Genomic DNA, 22,943 nt, shown 5'->3' with positions numbered 1-22,943 from the left:
TGCAATCATTGAATCCCCAAATGATGTTAGTATACTCCAGGATGGTCTCATATAGACCAACAACTGGCGTAATAGTCACAGTCCCAGACTGAATGCAAAGAAATGCATCATCATTCCCTTCAGAACAAACAATGTCCCTTCACACTGTCAACTCAACAACAATACCCTAAGAACCCATGAAGTTGTAAGGAACCTGGGATCACAGGTTGACCGCGACCTTAACTTTGACTACCAAATGTCTACCATTATAAGGAAAGCTTTCCGCATAGCTCACATGATTAGTAAAGGCATCTCCTTGAGAACAAAAGAAGTTATAACCCCCATATACTTGGCACTTATCTGACCCATAATTGAGTATAATGTCTCATTTGGTATGTACCGTACTAAGCACCTGCAACAATTAGAGAGACCTCAGAGGTTTCTGACAGAAAATCAAGGGCCTCCAGTACAGGCCTTATACAGACCGACTAAAGTCCCTGTCACTATATACCTTATCATGTAGACTTATGCCTGGCCTACAGAGCAACCCAAGACCCAGACCTAATGAAGTTATTGCACATCCATAAATCAAATGGGTCTAGGGCTACCCATTCCAGGGACTTAAATATAGACTATGACTTAAATAGAACATGGTGAAGGGACAGATTTATCTCCCAGTGACTGCCACATCTTTGGAACAAACTATCAATTCATGTGAAACAGACCACCTCTATGACACTGTTCAAGAGGCACCTGGACGAGTGGATGAGGCACTGAAAATTATTACAAGGGATAGCACCCACAACCCTCCTGGACATGAGCAGTCATCACTAAATGCAGTCTTGGGTATTGACTAGTACCTCTACAGTAGTACATTGGGTTAAAACAGCTAGGCTTAAAATAACCTCCATGCTGGTAGTCTAGTAATCTCCTGTGATCCTATGATCCTATAAACAAGTATTCAATGTAACACATCCTTCACAATAGCACCATTGATGTACCTTTAGATAACAACATAAACAGTCTGCACATGTGCATATTTCAAGGAGATTCTCAGGCAGAAGTAAAACAAAGTAGCAAGTCATATCAGCACTTTCCAGATGCACTTACCTTTCCAAAACAATGCACTTGAAATCCTGCCTTGCAGCTTTTCAGCCTGCATGTTTTGTTACTTCTTTGCAATCTTCCATAGTGAGCTGGAGCTCAGGGTAAATACAATAGATTATGTCAGACTGTTTTGAAGCTTCCAGTTTGGCAATCATGCTATTGATGCACCAGGTAAAGAAAATTTCTAAACTGCATGTATTTCTCATTGTTACAATGACAAATGCCACACCAAGATGCTTGTTTACTTACATGTGTTCACATGAGCACCTAGGAAGTGCAGTCAGCATGAGTGGGTGAGTCAATGACCCCTGCAAGGATGTTGGGAAATGTATTGCACTTTTCAATCCTACAGAAGTGCTAAAGAGCAAAACTGCTATCATAATTCTGCAATATGAAGTTTGTGGTTTCCATGTCAGTGTCCACACCCTAATACCATGATACCATGCTGTCCTTTTGTGCAGAAAACAATGGCAGCACTGTGACTGGTCATGCTAAGTAGCTACCCAATGCTATATGGCATGTGCAGACAAATCCTCCTGCACCCCGCACATCCACTGCTAATTACATATACCGACTCTGAGATCACACTACAATGGGAAAAAGAGCAGATTCCTTGATCCCCACTGTACCATGAGCTAAGTACAAACACTTCCTCTTTTCAAACTGTTGATCAAATGATCTCAACCATATGAAATGTGACATACTGAAAACTCAGTCATCTGCATTAGACCCATTTTAAGAATATCTAATAGTCGACAGGTAATACCAAACCCCACTAGCTATAAGCATATCACGATTCAGTCTTTTTTCAGATCTTGTCAGGATGGCATAAGTGGATTGTTTGGCTGTACAAAGTCTGAACTCAAGCCAAATGTTTAAAAGGTCGCACACACAAACAATTCAATAAAAACTGTAAGAAAGGCCCATGCACCTGAACCACTGGCATGTTCTTAAGAAATCATTTACATGTGTTCCATGGGCCTCCTCTACAGGAGGTTTATAGTATTACGTAGTGAAGCTTCTATCTTAGCTGGGTCTTTCTTGGATTTTTTTGCTGGTTTGCCTGTGTGACCTTTTTACTGTTTGATTTAGATGATATTTGATATATTTTGAGGACATCATAGTGTTTATGGACATCAGGCTTTATTTTAAGCTCTGTGTCTAAAGTATAGCCAAATAAGCCACTTATGACACACCGATGAGGTCAGAAAAAGACCTCCGTATGGCATGTGTTGAGCCACTGGAGCAGTTATTAGCAGGTTTTGGCTTTATTGGCTTGAATTTACCCATAAAGACTTAAAAAGGAAAAAGTCATGTGCATTCAGAAGTTATATAACTGAAGCACTGGTATATCCTTAAGGAGCTATTATTTACCTATATTCCATGGGCTTCCATTACAGAAAGTTTAAAGTATTGCACAGTATTATGTATGTATATAAAATAGTTATTGGTACAGGTACATGGCAAGTGGTTGTTTTTGAAAGAAATGTTGATATAGGTGCAGTGAATGTGATACAATGATTTCTTAATTCTCACACACACACACGCACACACACACACACACACACACACACACACACACACACACACACACACACACACACACACACACACACACACACACATGCACACATTTGCCTGCATAAGCATGTTTTTATGAGTTTGTATGCTTGTGGAGGGTACTTTGCTGTGGATGGGCAAGCTGGTAGGTGTGTGACAGACGATGCTTAGGTTTTAGTCTCCAGCCCTTCTCTGATGTACTTTGCCTCTGTCTGCCCCCCCTACACACACTCTGGCGGATGTGGAAGTGTACACCTGCTCAGCAGCTTCCTGTGTTTTGTAAGTGATTGTCATGATCAGGTGATGGCCTCTGTACCTACTGCAGTCCTCCTCTAGCTGATTACATGTGTAACAGCTGTGGTGATGTTCCCATAGCCAGTCGCATGGAAACACAGTACAATATCTAGGAACATCATGTTGGTGTTTTCCCATGACAGTCGCTGTAAGTGGAACCTGGATCTGGTGTTTAGTAAATGGCATCACAGATGATACCTGGATATTCCTCAAACAACATACACAGCGGAAAATAGCCTAAAGGCAGGAGGGTGATCTGCCAGACATGACTACAGCATGTAAGTATAGCTATGCTTCATTGAGACTACTGCCAGTTTAACAAGTTGTGTGTGGCAATGGCTATTCTGCATGTTTTAAAACTGGCAAGACAGTGCTCTGTTTGTGAGGGAACCCCCATCTGTAGGGACGTCTGTGGACTGGTCAGTGTGTGGAACAATTTGTTTCCTGTGTTACTCACTGAACACCCATCTGTGAACTGCAGAAGCATAGTGTGAGGATTGCAGTTAGTACATGGTGATACTTTGAAATATGTCTTCCCAATGTATATTATTCCTTTTACAGTCAAATAACTAAATGTAACAAATATACAATACTTATTACTGGAACAAACATGACGCAAACAAACACAAATGTTTTTTGGTACTGGGCATACACCAACAGTTCATATCCACAATAGTAAAGAATAGGTAAGTTGCAATTTTGCAGCACAATGCTGAGCTTCTTTTTAATTGGGAAACTGTTTTTCAGTACTGTTCAAGTACGTTGTTAATGTAATATTTATACATGCAAAAAGGTTGCCACTCAATAAAGAATAACCTCAAAAATTAAATGCATTTTTTTTCAATAATTTTTATTTATTTTTTACATCATAGCAGAACAGTAAATGAAATGTAGCAGATAAAACAAAAACACATAAGCATTAAACAATTGTTATACATTGAGATTAATACAAAAAGAGGTTAATCAATCAAACAATATTATCTATACTATGTACATAGCTGCTTCCAAAATTCAACATAGCAAAAGAGATAATTTCAGTAGGGTTAATATAAATAAAGTCTTAAAGAGAAAAATACATTTTTAAGAGTTAGGGATGTAAGATGTTGTGAAAACTTTTAGTTATAACGAAGTAGGATCATTTGTGGTAGTTTATGCAAGAATGGTATTAAAAATTTGTTCCCATAGATTACAACATTTAATATTTTGGTCCCTTTTGTTAATTATTATTTTATGGGATAATAGATGTTTAGTCGCCATCAATCTAAAGTTCTCCCAAGAATTATTAGTTGAGTTGAGCCAGTTAGTAGCTATATAAAGTTTCATTAAGAGGAAAATATTAATAAGGGTAGTTGCTTGGTTTTTGGAGATATAATTTGGAGGATATGTCGTATCGTAAATTCCCAGGTGAGTGTGGATGTCTGATAGCCCGTCTTTTGTAATTGAAGTTTAAGAGAGTTCCAGAGTTTGAATACACATTTACAGCTCCAGAAAATGTGGAGTAAGTCAGCATATTTGTCTTTACAGTGTGGGCAGAATGGAGATTTTATAGGGTTAAATTTATGTAGAATAGCAGGTGTGAAATACGCGTTGTTATAGATCATGAGTTGAATAAAAGCTAGTTTTTGAAGGGATATAGATTTTATTGTTAGGTTAATTGCTTGATTCAATTTATGATTATCAATTGATGGAATGTTTTTCCTCCAATAGTCAGAGATGAGTATATGTTTCTGGAATTTAATGTCTTTCATCATTTTGTAGGTACATGTGATAAATTTTTTAATTGAGAGGAAAGTCTTCCAAAGTAAGTTACAAGTTACTATATCTTCATTACTAATGATAGTGTCATGGTGATAACCAGTACATACCTCCTTGATCTGTCTCAGTAAGTATGATTTGGGAAGGTTCAATTGGTTCCTTATTTCTTGTACAGAACAATTTAAGTATGGATATATGTTTTGTATGGTTGTGTTTATTAATTGAGGGAAGTGATTTAGGTTTAAAGTCTGATTATTTATTTTAAGATTAGGGTTTTTATGTAAGGGTTGTAATGTCATCATAGCTTGTATAAGGTTTAAGGATTTGAATAGTCTTTGTATTAGTGCAATGGAGTGTTTAAGGGGTTCTATTAAATTACAGGATTTCATTAAGCTGGTGTTTAGAAATGGTAATGCTTTGGGGTTGATATCCAGGCTTTTGATATGGTTATGGTATATTCTTAGCCAGTATGGGTACCAAGCTTTATCTATTGGGTTGTAATCAGCTATTCATAAAATTCTATTGGTGTTTATAATTAAGTAGTATGTCTCAAAGTTTGGAAGGTCTAAGCCACCTTTATTTTTGGGGGTCGTTAATTTATCATATGAAATTCTGTTTTTTTTGGGTTCCCAGATGAACTTGGCAAGCTCAATGTGTATTTGTTTAAAACATTTATTGGGTATGGTTATCTGGGAAGTCATGAAAATATAAAGTAATCTGCGTAAGACATACATTTTAATTACAGAAACTTTGGTCAAAAATGGTAGCCTTAGATTTTTCCATATATTCAGGTCTAGTGAAATGTCATGCCATTTTTGCTTTATGTTATTTGAGTAAAAATCTTTGTTGTTTGTAGAGAATGTAATGCCTAAGTATTTAACTACTTCTTCCATTTTAATTTTCCCTACCAGTGGTAGAAGGGAGAATGGTTTATGAGTTTTTAAGGGGAAAAAGTTAGTTTTTTGAGGTTCAATTTGTAATTCGATTTCATCGAGAAGCATTCAATAGCAGATAGTATTTTATTTATATCTGAAATTGGGGTGGTACAATAAATGTTTAGGTCATCAACAAAAGCAGATAAGAAAATGTTGGTGTTATAAATTATTGGGGGGTTATGATATATATTTTGTTTTATATTTAGGAAGAGAGGCTCTAGATATAAGTTAAAAAGTAGAGGAGATAGAGGGCATCCTTGACGGGTTCTATTTTTAATCAGAATTCTTTTTGACCAGGTTTTGTTTATATATAAAGATGTATAGGGGCTATTGTATAATATTTGTAAGATTTGGATACGTTTTTGGGGTATGTTGAAGTAAGGTAGAGTTTGAAGTAAAAATGTTATGTTTACTCTATCAAAGGCTTTATGGGCATCAATAACAAGTGTGTATATGTCTAGATTGTTTTGATTAGCATATGAGATTAGTGTATTTAGTGTTAATGTATTATCACTTGTTTGTCTAAATGTTATAAAACCAGATTGTTCGGGGGAAATAATTTTATCCATTACATTTTTAAGTCTGTTTGCAAGTATAGATGTTAGGATTTTAGTGTCAATATTTAATAGTGATATGGGTCTATAGCTATCTGGGTTTTTGGGGTCTGCTTTTTCTTTAAGTATGAAAATAGTTTTAGATGTATTAAAGTGTACATCATTGATTTTGTTATTTATTATATAGTTCAATATATGGAATAAAATTTGGGCTATGATGGGGTAAACAGTTTTATAAAATCTGGTAGTGAGACCATCAGGGCCAGAGGCTTTATGTGATTTCATTTGCTGGATTGTTGATGTTATTTCGTCAATGGAGATGGGTTCACTTAATTTTTCTTGTTGTTTTGGGTCTAATTTCGGGAAATTGAGATTTTGGAGAAAGTGTGATCTAACTTCTTTTGAGTGTAGTGTTAGTTGATCTCCATAGGTTTGTGAATATATTAACTCAAAGGTTTTAATAATATCATCATTTTTAGTATAGTGTTTGTTCTCATAAAATATTTCAGATATTTGAGAGGAGGATTTGGTTTGGTTTATGATCCTGGCTAGAGCTTGGGATGGTGTTTGGACTTCATTAGCATAGTTAGCTAACATTTTGGTTTCATGAAAGGATCATTTGTTGTTATGCAAAAGGTAGAGATCCTTTTGGAGTTTCACGACTTCTGTTTCTGTTTGAGTATTAAAGTTAGTTAATAGATCATGCTCAAGTAATTTTATTTTAGTTTCCAAATCCTGCTCCTCTTTAAGTTGAATTTTTTTATAGTAAGCTGCTTTTTTAATGAAAATTCCCCTAATTTGTGCTTTGGTTGCCGCCCATTCAATATCTGGGGGAAACTGAGAGTTCGGAATGTTAGATAGGGTTGACTTGAGGATAGATTGAATCTCATTAATTATTTCTTTTTGGTTAAAAGATTGGGGTTCAGGGACCAGTTGTAACCTCTTTTTATTGTACAGTCTTTGGGGTTTCCATTAATATTTAGAGTAATTTTGGAGTGGTCGGAGAGGTATCTAGTGTGGATGTTCAATTTAGGGACTAACGTACTGAGTGCTTCCGAGATTAAAAAGATATCAATTCTCGACCACATTTTGCGGCAATTGGAGTACAACGTAAAATTACTAGTTTTATTTAGATTATAACCATATATAAAGGGATCATATACATTGTAGTCATATTTAAGTTTATTTAGAGTTAGAGATGCTTGTTTTTTATATGATAGGGTTATACTTGATTTGTCCTGTTCTGGATTTTGGTACGTGTTCTAATCTCCACCTAGAATCATATAATGGTTTTGGAATTTGTTTAGAATAGGGTATAGTGATGCAAGAAAAGAATTTTGATTATTACAAGAGGTATAGATATTTAGCAACAGAATGGGTTTAAGAAGAATTGGAGTTGAAAGGATTACATAGCACCCCCTCCCCTCTTTGTCCATTTTGGCTTCCAGAATTTTGTCTTGGTATTGCTTTTTAATTGTTATAGCTACCCCTGCACTATTGGTTTTACCTTTAGAAGGTATAATTTCTCTTATCCATTTTTTCCCTCATTTCTGACCATTGTTCAAGGGTTAGATGTGTCTCTTGAACTAGTATAAAGTTTGCTTTTGCTTGTAAAATGAGGTGTAAAAAAAGTTTTCTTTTCTTTTTATTCTGGGGCTCTTTGATATTCCATGAGTTAAATTCCCACATTGAGGCATTTGGCTTGTCGGTATAATAAGACTTGTGAGTTATTTAGCGTTGATTGTTTTTGTATAAATTTGGATGAGATTGAATTAGGAAAGCATCCTGTTATTTCCTTCCCAACTCTGTGCCTAACCACTATCCCCAAGGACCAGGAATAGAGCAGGGGATAAATATTTATTAAATTTGTAGGTCTATATTTCAATAGAGTATTAACATAATGTGCTCTAAAATTTAGGTAAGGAATGAAAGGGAGTAACCCTGCATGGGTTTTAACAACTTTGATAAAGCTTGACAAACGTACTCCCTAAAAAGAACTACTAATATAACCTAACTCTCCTCAATGAATTTTAATATAAAAAGTTATAACATTGAAGCTGTATATCATACAACATTAACATTAGATGAGAAAAGCAATCTCGAAAGAGACTATTAGAACCAATATTTACAAACATTATAACTGCATTCTAGAATAATTAGGTATTATTTTTATTTTTAGTACGATTACATTTGTTGTTTCTTTAATCATGTCATCTGATATGATCGTTAACAACAAGTATTATGAAGGAGGACAGGGGCCAGCATCCTTCCATTATCAGAGTGGTATGAAACTAGAATATTCAAATAGTAACATTATGCTTACAGCTAACTGTGTCAGAATATGAGTGTATGAGTGCGTGTGAGTGTGGATGCCTGTTTAAGTGTTTATATGTCTGTTCTTAACTTTAATAATCCAGTATAAGTATTGTTGTCGCGTTCTAATCCTCATCATTTTAGTCAGTCCATCTATCATCCAAAACATTTAATGTTATCCTTATATGTTGTATAGTGCTGGTGATTCCTATAGTAGATTCTCAGGAGCAAGGTGTTTAATCCCTTGGTTCATGGTATTAGGTAACTCGTTGTCTAAGGTTACCAGTTGGTACAAAAGATTAAGAGAATGTGTTGTGTCTTATTTTGGTTTCTTGTGGGTTAATAAGGAGCTTAACTTAAAACTATTAAGAGTATCTTCAGTTATATACATGGGGATGTATAAAAACACATATCTATCTTAAAGAGATAGAACAATCAGCTTTGGAAGTACATACATGAACCTATAATTAACCAAGCAGACATGTCTCTCCTTTTATAAATAAGACAACAGTTTGAGAGATATGGCTTATAGAAGCTAATCCCATGGATTTAAAAAAAAAAGTCTAACCAGCAGAGATATCTCAATACGTATCTCAATTTTGAGGTATAGATTACAATCAAAACACTTTTAACATAAGGTTAAATTGTATATTCTTGTAGTATTTGGTTTATTCATGTTAATTATTAATACTGTTTGCAATATTGCAGATTAACGAAATCAATACATTACTTAAATCTCAAGTTCTTCCAAACAGAATATTCCTGCATGTGTACTTAGTATAAAGATTAATATTCTGGTGTCTTACGAGAGACTTACATAAGCTCTTATAGGTTCATAGGTTCATAGGTTGGTACTAGGCTATCAGCCCTAGGGCCTATACAAGCCTAGCCATAACAATTCCCTGGCTATTTCTTCCCACACTATTTACTTCCCTGGACCCTTGTCTAGCAGGGCGACTGACGTGATCCCTGGGATCAAAAAGGAATATATGGATTACTCATGCTTTGATATTATTCCAAAGTCACATGACTCTCAGAGGAGTATTTGTTGTCTTCTGACATTTCTATCTATTAAAGCTCGTCACCATACTATATCAAGTAAAACATCTATACTGTAAAGGATACTGTGAAGAGTGTTTGATCCTGTCAGAAAGCAAAAGCTGCTAAACATCTTCCCTTTTATTTATTTTTTTAAAGTTTTTACTAGATTTATTCTAAATATGCCTGCTTTCATGGGCCAACAGCAACATAGCTAAAACTGGGCATTATAAAGGCAGGATGTGCAAGTGTTATTCAAAAATAGGTCAGTGGAAGCATAACATGTTAGCTAGGTTTTGTATAAACAGCATGATTCAGGACAGAGTTTAATGGAAAATACAAATAAAAGCAGTATCACATTGTTTCATGGAAGTCTAATGTGCAGTGGAAAACTGATAACATGCAGACTGCTAAACAAGTGAAACTTTAAAAGCTTTTGGTGAACTTTATAAATGCTTTGACACTGAGCTTTACACCATGGCTTTGGGATCAGTCATTTTCCTGTGTTAAATCCACCTGCCAGATGCTTGTGTCTTGGTGACATCTATAATAGCTCCCAACATTTGGTATAGTTCTGAAAATCTTGACGCATGTGGTTTACTAAGGCATATTGTGGGCATATTGTAATCTTCCTCATCACTTTTAGTTTTATCATTGTCATCAACATTACTAATTTTGTGGTGTATGATTATCTTATTTTCCACATGTATTAGTCACTTTATGCTTCCTTAGGGTAAATGAAATGTTAAGGTAATCATTTTATATGTATATATCTTACTACTGTGTATTTATACCATTTGTTCTCAGTTTTATATATACCCCTGTGAAATACCCCAATGTTTAGGACCAGTTCATTTACTTGGATAGTAGGAATACATAAAAACAAATAAAACTGATCTTAGTTCACAGTTCTCTGTTAGGATAACTTTAGTTCTTAAATGGAGATCTGTTAACGTTTTGGATTTCTGTTGTTCTATCATTGGACAAAATATAAAATGTCAAATTTGCAGAAGGCGATTAACCTTTTTAGCTTAAAGTGAAAACTGAAAAAACTTCTGCAATAGCATTTGAAGCTTAAGTTGAGTCTGTTAAAAACAGCCATAGATAAACTATCAACATCAGGATCCAATCAATGAAAAAAAGAACATGACTGGACGTTGTTACACAATCCACTCTCATACCATAACATCAGGTCTTAAGGACAGGATGACACTGCAGAAAATAGTTGTATAGTTCACGTCTGCATCCATCTCTGCAGCCAGAGTTAGCTGCATTTTGAAGGAATTTTGAGGACAAGGATGTCTTTATGTAAGTCATCTGTGAAATAACTTTATAAATTTGACAGCTAAATAGTAAAGTTTATTTAATACTTTGAAGAACTGTGTATCTGTCAGAGCACTTTCCGCCAATAAAGAGGGTGTGTTTTGGTGTTATTATACAATGATTGTCACAGGGGAAGTTGATTCATTTCTTAAATAATGAAAAAGATGATGAGTTGGTTTACAGGACTTGCAGAAGTAGATTCTTTGGTAGAAAAGTAAATCTTAATGAGCGAGGTAGCATGAATCTGACTTCTTCACGTGTAACCCGGTTTGCTGTTTTTACCACTTTGTGAAGGAGCACAGCAAAAAGGTCTTATTTCATGTAATCAGCATGAAAAAAATATACAAAGATATCGTGAAAAATTAAAATGTTCCCTTTATTTGCTTGCAGGCTCCACAAAGTATTCATTCAGGTGAGCCGCCTGTGTAATTGCTCGTAGGGGGACCGATTAAACAGACTGGATGTCCCGGAAGTGTCATCTCAAAGAGATCTCGGTGGCTGTGCAGTAGAGGCTTTTGGTTCCTATCGTGGGAAAACGGAAGAAGCGGAAGCAGATCTAAACTTCTGCATTATCTCCTTGTGGCTTGGAAAGTAAAAACAAAATGTCAAAACACTGATACCAGAGGCCTAGCAGGGCCCACCACAGAGATAGAAGGCAATAACAGACCCCAGATTGCCGCAAAGCATGCAGTCGCATATTCAAGACCCATGAATCATTGCAGTGAGTGTATTTATCGATCTAAGGTGGGAACCTTTTTAAAAAAAGCAAGGAAAGTATTTTTGGCTTCTTTACGATTAGCGATCACATGTTTAACACCATCCATGTGGAAAATTAACGAATTTGGGTATTTCATTTGGAATTTTATTTTCCTTTCAATTAGGAATTTGCAGTATGGGGAAATAAGTTGTCTGGCTTGTCTTATTTGAAGGGGAAGGTCTTGAGCTAGAGATATTGGGTTATTATTCCAGGTAAGAGACCCACCATTTTTCTTAGGAGACAACAAGTCTGTGTTGACATCTTGAAAGTTTAAAAGTTTAGCATATACTGGTCTTGGTTTGTATGACATCTGAGATTCTCTCAGAGCTCTGTGTGCTCTTTCTATTATTATTTGTTGAGCTTTTCCTGGTTCTTTGAGCAAAATGGTAAAGACTTGAGTGATAGAAGGAATCAGATCATTGTGGGTTACAGATTTTGAGATGCCTCTAATGATAATATTATTCCTTCTGGACCTTGCTTCCAGATCTGTGATCTTTGCTTGGATGTTTTGTATTTCTGCCTCATGTGAATCCATTTTTTTGGTTATTAAAGATATTTTTTTCCTCGTTTTCAATGATTTTGGCTTCATATTTAGCCATTCTTTCTATTATTTGGTTGAATGTATCCCCAAATGATTGTAGTTGTAAAGATAGATCCTTTGTTGCTTCTTGGATGGGAAGTAAAGCTGTTTTGATGTCATCTAGGTTTGCAGGTTGATCAGTTTTGTTTCTGTTTCCAGAGATTTAGAGGTATTTGGTTGTTTTATTATTTTTGTCTCTTAGAGTTTATATCTTTTTCAGGAGATAGTATGTCAGAAAGTTTAGTTTTAGATGTAGTAGTAGTATCCATATTTTTGTCTTCCTTCGACATCTTGTAGTGATGATATTCCCCGGTTTGTGTGTAGAATTCAGAATGCAAGGTCTCACAGGCACACGGCTTTTCCTTGCCTCACTGAATCTGCTTCAATCTTAGTAGTTTAGTTGTTAGATCAGGGTCTCCTTCTTGATGATTTTATTTCGAATGCTGATTAAAGTTAAAATTTCAAGATATTATGTTGAAATAGGTTCTGGTTTGTCTTCTGGGTTGATTTTATTCCAGATAAATAGAGAAGCTAAGGATCAGCAGTGCTTACAGAACAGCGGCCATCTTTGACTCCTAAATGCATTTCTTAAAATTTCACTTAGGGACTTGAAAGCGACATTTTGAAGAGAGCAATTTCATGAATGACCTAGAAAGAGTACATAACAAAAGTAAAATGTACAAGACTTCATGAATTTTGTAAACAATAATATCTCAGAGTCAATGCCAGACTAAGTATAACTTAGGTCCTGAGTGGTTTTCAAAAAACGATCCCCAACTCTACACTTGTTTGGAGGGGAAAACAGAAATGCTCATGTTCATTTGGATTCACATTCCTGATTTAAGACAATTCAAACTGGTACTATTCTAATTCATCAGTATCTATAGCTCATCAGTTATAGCCACATGACTATGTACATCTCAAATGTCTCTGAACATTTGTGAAGGGCAAGCCACTTAGGTCCTTAATTTTGAATTATCTTCTGTTTCTCCTTACCCCCTTTCCACTTTCCAAAAAAAAAATTTCTAAGCTTGTTTCCTGCCTTTTCTGTAACTAGTCTAGTCCAGATACAGATTTGCTGTAACCAGGACTGTTTTTAAGCTTCTGAGTCCCTAAAGCTTTTCTGTGTTGGAGGGAAGCCTTCTAGCTTATCAGTGGGAGTGGTAAGCACTAGGTAGCCTATCTACCACAAGAGTGGTTTCTGGCCTAGAAATTGTAGTTTATTGGCCGTTTGGTAGTTTTTCTATCTCTTTCAACTTTCTGGTTTAAAAGCTCACGTTTGTGCTTGTTTCCCACCTTTCCTGCAACTATTCTAGTCCATTTACAGATTTGCTGTATCAAGGACTGCTTGTAAGCTTCTGAGCCCCCCCAAGCCTTTCTGTGTTGGAGAGAAGCCTTCTAGCTTATCAGTGGGAGTGGTAAGCACTACGTAGCCAATCTACCACAAGAGCGGTTTCTGGCCCAGAAATTGTAGTTTATTGGCTGTTTGGGCAGTTTTTCCATCTCTTTCAACTTTCTGGTTTAAAAGCCTGCATTTGCACTTGTTTCCCAACTTTCCTGTAACTAGTCTAGTCCAGATATAGATTTGCTGTATCCAGGACAGTTTGTAAGCTTCTGAGCCCCACAAGGCTTTCTGTGTTGGAGGGAAGCCTTCTAGCTTATCAGTGGGAGTGGTAAGCTCTAGGTAGCCTATCTACCACAAGAGTGGTTTCTGGCCCAGAAACTGTAGTTTATTGGTCATTTGGACAGTTTTCCATCCCTTTCAACTTTATGGTTTAAAAGCTCTCATTTGCACTTGTTTCCTACCTTTCCTGTAACTAGTCTAGTCCAGATACAGAGTTGCTGTATCCAGGACTGTTTGTAAGCTTCTGAGTCCCCCAAGCCTTAATGTGTTGGAGGGAAGCATTCTAGCTTATCAGTGGGAGTGGTAAGCACTAGGTAGCCTATCTACCACAAGACCCAGGTACAGATTCTTAGTTTTAACACTTGAATTTGCTTATTCATGCTCAGCACTTGTTCAGAACTTGTTGTTAGCACTAAATAAGCTTCAAATTGCTACAGCACTCAACCTTCCTCTTTACCTAGAGGAAAACTGTTTTTGTTCTTACTTTTCTCACTTTGTTAGAGAAACAGCTCTTATACTCACTTTCCTCAGTTGTCTAGAGGAAACTAATTTTTTATTCAGGCATGTCCAAGGGTCAGCTCCCAGTGTTCTATCCTGTCTATCTGATGAATCTGGGCATCTTGGGGCAATGTAGCAATTGCCTCATGTGCACAGAAAACCCTCTCCTCCTACCACCCGACACCACAACCTGGGAGAGATGCACTTATCTAACCAAATTGGAGGCAAAGCTCTCTCCAACCAAGACTGAACTTGACAGTCAAAAGAAGAAGGTAAACACTTGCACATCACAATCATCACATACTCTCACTAAACATACACCACCAAAATCCACACATATAAACACAAAAACATTCGCGGAGGCTCTCAATAGTAATCTGCTCATGCAACAGAGACCTCTAAAGCAGAAATGCAAGCAACCTCCACCCCAACACAACCCAAATGACACATAGCCAACAGACACAGTGTGCTAATAAACCACAGCCCAAAAGGCAAAACAACGTACCCAACACACTAGTCATAGGTGACTCTATAGTTAGGCACACTGATGTCCCACTCGCCAGGCTAAACAAGGAGAAGGTTACCGTCAGCTGCCTGTCGGGTGTCAGGATCCGTCACATAACCCACGCACTCAGGTCACTCCACAACTAGTACAACTATGACTCTGTCATTGTCTATGTTGGTGTGACTGACCTGAGACGTACCTCCCTGGACTACATGAAAAGAGACATGGAAGAGCTCTCTGATCTTGTAGCCCAGGCAGGTATGATCCTAGCCCTAAGTAGCATCCTGCCATTGCCCAGTATGATACCGCAGTACAAGGACAAAATGATTGACTTCAACAATTGGCTAAGCTTCTGGTGTCATTCTAAGGGGATCCAGTATCTGTCTTCCTGGGACTACATGGTCGACAGATCACGATGCTTTGACAGAGATGACCTGCACCTGTCACCCATGGGATTCCAGATACTGGCTAAGCGACTTGCCACCCCATATAGTGCCTTTTTTAGGCAAGGTTCAAATGACAAATTCACCACCATAACAGGAACAGGCAAGCAAAAACTGAGGGTAATGCTACTCAATGCTAGAAGTCTAAATCTCAAAATGCACTCACTCAAGGCACTCCTTAAAATGGAGAACATTGATATCTGTGCAGTGACTGAGACCTGGTTCAAGGCTCTAGAGAGCACCACTGCATTACCAGGCTATAACTCATACCACATTTTTTGGCCATATGATCTGGACCAGAACACCAAAGGTGGAGGTGTGTCCATATTCATTAAGGATATCCACACCTCCAGGCTAGTTGCACAGCATAATTCATCCAAGGTTATCCAAGAGCAACTAACTCTGGGCAAAACTGCAATCCAAATTGTAGCTTGCTACAGATCCCTCACCATGCCCCAGGATCCCCACTCCTCTTTTCTTGTAATCCTGGAAAATATTAGGGTTCAACCAAACACCCTAATAATGGGCAATTTCAACTACCCCCACCATTAACTGGGAAAACTACTCATTTATCAACTCCTTCCCTCAACGCTTTCTGGAATACATAAATTCCAATGCCTTGGATCAACTTATCCACACCCCAACCTGGGACAACAATATCCTAGACCTAGTCATTACCAACATGAGTGACCGGTGTTCCACACCTGCAGTCAACTTCTCGTTGGTCAGATCCAACCATAAGCCAATCACCCTAGATATCCACATCTCGCCCACCACAGTAAAAAATTTCTCCAAAGCCAGCTTCATGCTTCTTAAGACAGAAGTGGCGAACTTCATGACATCCATGCAGATGGACAATACAGTTACAACTGCTGAATCATACACAAATGCACTCTATAAGCACTTACATGAGTGCATGGATCATGATATCCCAAACAAAACCATGACGCTATCCTCCAAAAACAGGAAGCCAATCTGGTGGTCCCCTGCCATAAATAAACTCTACAACAGAAGGAAGAAACTGTTGCAAAAGAGAGTAAAATCCCATGAGTGGAGGAGCTCCCTGGTCAGCCTCAGTAAGAAGAAGAGATCCCTTATAAGATCCTCCAAAGCTAGCTACGAAAACAAAATCACCACTGATTCTAAGGGCAACCACAAAGCATTCTATAGCTATGTCAAGAATCTCAATGGCAACACCCAGATCTGCTCTGAGTTACAGCATAATGGAACTAAAATTATAGAGCCAACTGATATTGCCAACATCCTGGCAGATAGGTTCACTGCTAACTTTACCCCCTCATCACCCCCTAAAAGGTCCATATCTATACAGGAAGAATGCAGAGTCCATGTAATCACATCTATGCAGGTAAAAGCTGCACTCTCTAAACCCAAAAACACAGCATCCATGGGACCGGACAACATCCCAGGCTGCATTTTACATGAACTTCAAAACAAACTGGCTCCCCACCTAAGCACCATGTTCAATCATAGTCTCACGTCAGGCTTTGTGCCACTGAATGACGCACAGCAACAGTTACCTCACTCCACAAAGGGGGAGCAACCACTGATCCTGGGAAATATCGCCCTATTAGCCTGACGAGCCTGGTCTGCAAGGCCATTGAATGTATCATCATGGAACTCATAAACAAAGACAATGGTAACCTCCAAACTCTGGACCCCACCCAGTTCAGGTTTGTGAAAGGCAGATCATGCCTTCTGAACCTGATCAACTTCTTTGAGGCAGTCACCCAAGCCATAGGCAAAGGTAAGGTGGTTCACACAGCCTATCTTGAACTCGCCAAGGCTTTCGACACCATCCCCTATTCTGGAATTATAGGTAAGCTCACTAAACTAGGTATAAATCCCTGTGTCACAAGATGGGTTGCCAGCTGGCTCACTGACAGAACCCACACTATAAAAGTTGCAGACTCCAAATCTGACTTCAATAAAGTGACAAGTGGAATACCACAGGGATCAGTCATGAGACCTCTCCTGTTTGGTATCTACTTCACTGATGTACAGGCTAACACAGAAGGCCTCTGGCTAACACAGTTTGCAGATGACTGCAAACTAGGAGCCATATTCGAGTCCCCAAATGATGTGGACATTCTACAGAAGGTCCTCACTGAGACAGATGCCTGGTGTCAGATTCATGGCCTCAAGCTCAATGCCAAAAAGTGCATTGTCATCCCCTTTGGTAAAAACTCTCTACCCATGAACTACCACATAAATGACAGTTTACTTAACGCCGAATGTGTGATAAGAGACCTTGGGACCCAGGGGGGCAGCAGTCTTTCCTTTGATAATCACATCACCACAGTAGTCAGGAAATACGTCTATGTGGCACACCTCATCACAAAAGGGTTTTCATCCAGGAAAAAAGAGGTCATTGTTCCCCTCTACTCGGCACTCATTAGACCCATTATAGAGTATAATGCCCCTTTTGGAATGTACCTCACAAGACATCTGCAGCAGCTGGAAAAGCCACAGAAGTACCTTACAAAGAGGATTACTGGCCTCAAACAGATGCCCTACACTAACCATCTTAAAAAAACCCGGCTTTACTCTGTAGCATATTGCCTACTCCGAGGAGATCTCTGCCTAACATATAAGGCTATGTTAAACCCAGAGTTGTTGGACATGCTACACCTAAAGAAATCCCAATCCATCCGCGCTACATGCTCTAGGGACCTAAACCTTGTCACCTGCCTGTCAGGTGCTAGGATCCGCCACATAACACAAGCACTCAGGTCACTCCAAGGCAAGTACAAATATGACTCAGTCATTGTCCATGCTGGTGTGAATGACCTGAGACATACCTCCCTGGACTACATGAAAAAAGACATAGAGGAGCTCTCTGAGCATGTAGCCCAGGCCGGTATGACTCTGACCTTGAGTAGCATCTTACCCTCACCAAGAATGATGCCACAATATGAAGACAAGATGATCAATTTCAACAATTGGCTTAAGTATTGGTGTCATTCAAAGGGGATCCAATGCCTGTCAGCCTGGGATGACATGTTCGACAAGCCACAATGCTTCACTAGGAATGGCTTGCACCTGTCACCCCTGGACTTTCGGATATTGGCAAAGGCTCTTGCTACCCCATAGTGCTTTTTTTAGGCAAGGTTCAAAAGACAAACCCACCTCCATAGGTATCACAAGGGATAAGAAATTAAGAGTAATGCTTCTCAACGCCAGAAGTCTAAACCTCAAGATGCACGCATTCGAAACTCTCCTTAGCATGAAGAACATCGATATCTGTGCAGTAACAGAAACCTGGTTCAAGGCTCCCAAGAGCACCCCAGCACTACCAGGTTATACCTCATACCATGCTTTTCAGCCCCAAAACTTGGATCGAACCACAAAAGGAGGGGGAGTATCAATATTCATCAAAGATACCCACACATCCAGGCTGGTGGCACAGCATGAAGCATCAGAGACTATCCATGTGCAACTAACAGTGGGTAAAACTGCCTTCCAGTTTATAGCCTGCTACAGACCACCCTCCCAAACCCAGGAACCCCACTCGGCCTTCCTGAGAACAGTGGAAAATATGAAGGTCTCTCCAAACACCATTATATTGGGCAACTTCAACTACCCATACATAGACTGGAAGCATTACTCTAGCTCCAACACCCTAACCCAAAGGTTCCTAGAATTTATAAACTCAAATGCTATGGAACAACTTGTTACCACTCCCACAAGAGGGGAAAACATACTGGACCTGATCATCACCAACATGGGGACTCTGTGCTCCAGACCAGAAGTGTATCCCTCACTGGTAAGATCAGACCATAAACTAATCTCACTGGATATTCACATCCCAACCCCACCCCCTGCCCAGAAAACCACAGTGAAAAACTTCTCTAAAGCAAATTTCACACTCCTCAAAACCAAGGCGGAATCCTTCAAAGCCCCCGGACCTGTGGAAAATATGGCCTAGACTGCAGAATCCTTTATAAACGCATTCTATGAACACCTTCAGGAATGCATGGATCTTGCAATCCCAAATAAAACCAAGACCCAATCCTCCAAAGGCAGACGTCCTGTCTGGTGGACCCTAGCCATAAACAAACTATACAATAGAAATAGGAAGCTACTACATGATAGAGCAAAATCCCAAAAAGGGAAGGCATCTCTGATCAGTATTAGCAAAAAACTACGGGCACTCATAAAACCATCTAAGGCCATTTTCGAGAGAAAAATTGCACAGGACACTAAGGATAATCACAAGGCTTTCTTTAGTTATGTTAGGAACCTGGGTGGGAATTCCCAGATATGATCAGAATTAGTCCAAAATGACAAAAAATACACCGAACCTACAGACATTGCCAACATCCTAGCTGACAGGTTCAGCGCAAACTCCCCCCCACCAAAAGGGCAAATATCTATCCCAGCAGAGTGCTGCCCCCCTGACATCTCAGATGCTCAGGTAAGAGCCACCCTCTCCAAAGCAAAAAACACAGCATCAATGGGACCAGACGGTGTCCCGGGCTGCGTCCTACATGAACTCCAAGAAGAGCTAAACCCAAACATAAAACTACTGTTCAATCTCAGCCTTACTACAGGATATGTACCCAAAGAGTGGCGTACAGCAACAGTGGTCCCTCTCCACAAAGGTGGTGCCTCAACGGATCCTGGAAACTATCGCCCCATAAGCCTGACTAGCTTGGTCTACAAAGCTATGGAAAAGATCATCATGGACCTTATAAATAAAGATATTGGGGACCTACAGACACTGGATCCTACCCAGTTCGGCTTTGTTAAGGGCAGATCCTGCCTCTTAAACCTGGTCAATTTCTTTGAAACTGTCACCAAGGCCATTGATGAGGGGAAGGTGGTCCACACAGCCTACCTGGACCTCACAAAAGCCTTCGATACAATACCCCACTCAGGCATTATAGATAACCTCACCAGCTTAAATATAAACCCCTATGTCACTAGATGGGTTGCAAACTGGCTCAAGGACAGAACCCACATGGTTAGAATTGCTGGAGCCATGTCAGACTCCAAACCAGTTACAAGTGGCGTCCCACAAGGCTCAGTCCTGGGACCTCTCTTGTTTGGTATATATTTCTCGGAGGTACAGGCCAGCACGGAAGGACTGTGGCTGACCAAGTTTGCAGATGACTCTCCAGCCAACACAAGCATCCTCCAAAAGGGCCTCATAGAAACAGACAACTGGTGCCAGAGCCATGGCCTCAAGCTAAACGCCAAAAAGTGTATAGTCATCCCCTTTGGCAAAAACAAAGTGCCCACAAATTACCACATAGGTGGTAATCCATTAAGTACAGAAGAAGTAATTAGGGACCTGGGGACCCAAGTTGATAGTAATCTCTCATTTGACAACCACGTGGCCAAAGTGGTTAGAAGAACATTTTATATAGCCCACCTAATCATGAAGGGCTTCACATCTAGATCAGGGGAGGTCATCGTGCCTCTTTACTCATCCCTCATCAGGCCCATAATTGAGTACAGTGCCCCTTTTGGGATGTACCTTACCAGACACCTGCAGCAACTGGAAAGACCACAAAAGTACCTCACCAAGAGGATCACAGGGCTCAAAAAGATGCCATATGCTGCCCGGTTAAAGAAACTCCAGCTCTACTCAGTGGCATACCGCCTGCTCAGAGTCGATCTGTGCCTGACGTATAAAGCCATGTACAACCCGGAATAAATGGACATGCTGCACCTCAGAAAATCCAAATCCCATCGAGCTATGTGCTCGAGAGACCTGAACCTCAGCACTGAAATAAATAGGACATGCTGGAGGGACTGATTCATAACCCAGAGGCTCCCTTCACTCTGGAATAAAATTCCAGTCCAGGTTAGGCAGAGTCCCTCATTGACTCTCTTCAAGAGGAATCTTGATGAGTGGATGGGAGATCGTAGGTTTACCCCGGGTATCACTTCTGTGTCATTGTTAGACAGAGGCACAGTATACTAACCTCGAAAAAGGGCATAGCAAAATTAATTTAAAATGGGTGGCAAAAGCCAAACACACACTGGCTAGGCTTATAAATGCCCTAGGGCAGATAGCCTAGTATGAACCTATGAATCTATGAACCTATGAACCTCAATAAACAGGACATGCTGGAGGGATAGATTCCTGTCCCAGAGACTTCGTATACTCTGGAACAAGCTACCCATCTATATCAAGCAAAGTTCCTCATTATAAATCTTCAAGAAAAATCTTGATGAATGGATGGGAAATAGGAAATACACCCCGGGATCACTTCTGTTGCTCTGCTCGACAGGGGCACAGGAAATTAACTTTCTTGGGTGGCGTAAGCCAGGGAACCTTGTTGGCTAGGCTTACTCAGGCCCTTGGGCCGATAGCATAGTACCTACCTATGAACCTATGAATTTATAAAAAGGAAACTTGATTTACACAAATACACACTAGTCCTGCAAAGCCAGACTGTTGACTATTTATCTTGATCATGACAGCTATAGTTAGCTACTCTTATCCACAGACAACGTACTCAACAATTATTACTCCACTGTGGAATGTGTACAACTCAGATGATAATCTGGAAAAATAAATGAAACAAATAAATCAATAAGTAACTATAGCATGGATAGAGCATTTTCTGTTTGCTTTACAAACACTCAGTAGCCTAAGGAGTCCAGATTATTTCTATACTAGTTTATACTAGCATACTAGTTCTGCAAAACAGACTGCCATCACACAGAGCCCAAATATTCCCGCTTATTTAATGTAAATGCACATTAGTCCTGTGAAGTCAACTGTTTAAATCCAGCAAACAAGAAGATAGGCAACTTTCAACACTACCACCACCTAACAGTTATAACCACTTCATTTTGTATGCAAAACTTCAAATTGATGCTTTATTATATGAATTATTTACGTTTGATTTTAAGACTGTAGGCTTTTATACCATGTGATGAGCTGTGTTGTTTTATTGGCTGGCATGTGATATATATCGATGCATTACAGATTGTCTTTAATACTATACCGAAGAAGAGTTTGTTAACAAAAAAGCTTTGTTTGTTGTTTTATAATAAACTGACTGCTTTGGACCATTGTTTCTCTTGCATCCACAACGTTTGACTTCTCTGGTCAAATTTTGGCTGTTTAAGTGAATTGTTACTTGTGGTTGTTATATTTAGCACATAAACTAAGAAAAACGTGTTAACTGTGCTGAACATAACAAAACTTTTAAAACTATTTTTTTTATTTAACTTCCCATTGGTCCTTTGCATCTGTGAGCCCAAGGTTAGGCTGCCTGAAATACACCTATTATAATCTCCCACTTCTAAGAATGCCACAATAACAAGAAAGGTTAAGGGGCAGTCAGACTTTTACAGTGAATTAAAAGTCAAGCATTAATCATAGACATTTATTTTGCTGACATCTGCTGGCACTCTCTGTTATACTACATTCACTGTTGTGCTCACTGACCAACATGAATGTTGCTCTTCTTTCAGCTTTTCCCTATTAGGGGTCACCACAGCAGAACTCTGGTCCACTAATGATTGGCAGTAGATTTTTTTTATGGGTGTTGAGGTGCCAGCTCAATGACCAACCTTCAACAAAGGTACACCCATTCTATGCATGTCTTTCAAATGTCACTTGACCGTGGGTAGGACATGCAGACTCCACACAGAAGGCGCTCCAGCTGAGAATCAAATGGGAGAACCTCTTGCTGGG

This window comes from Protopterus annectens, chromosome 2.part2, assembly GCF_019279795.1.
Source record: "Protopterus annectens isolate FY-2018-M chromosome 2.part2, PAN1.0, whole genome shotgun sequence".
Classification (NCBI taxonomy): domain Eukaryota; kingdom Metazoa; phylum Chordata; order Ceratodontiformes; family Protopteridae; genus Protopterus; species Protopterus annectens.
Note: the sequence above shows the minus strand (reverse complement) of the source record.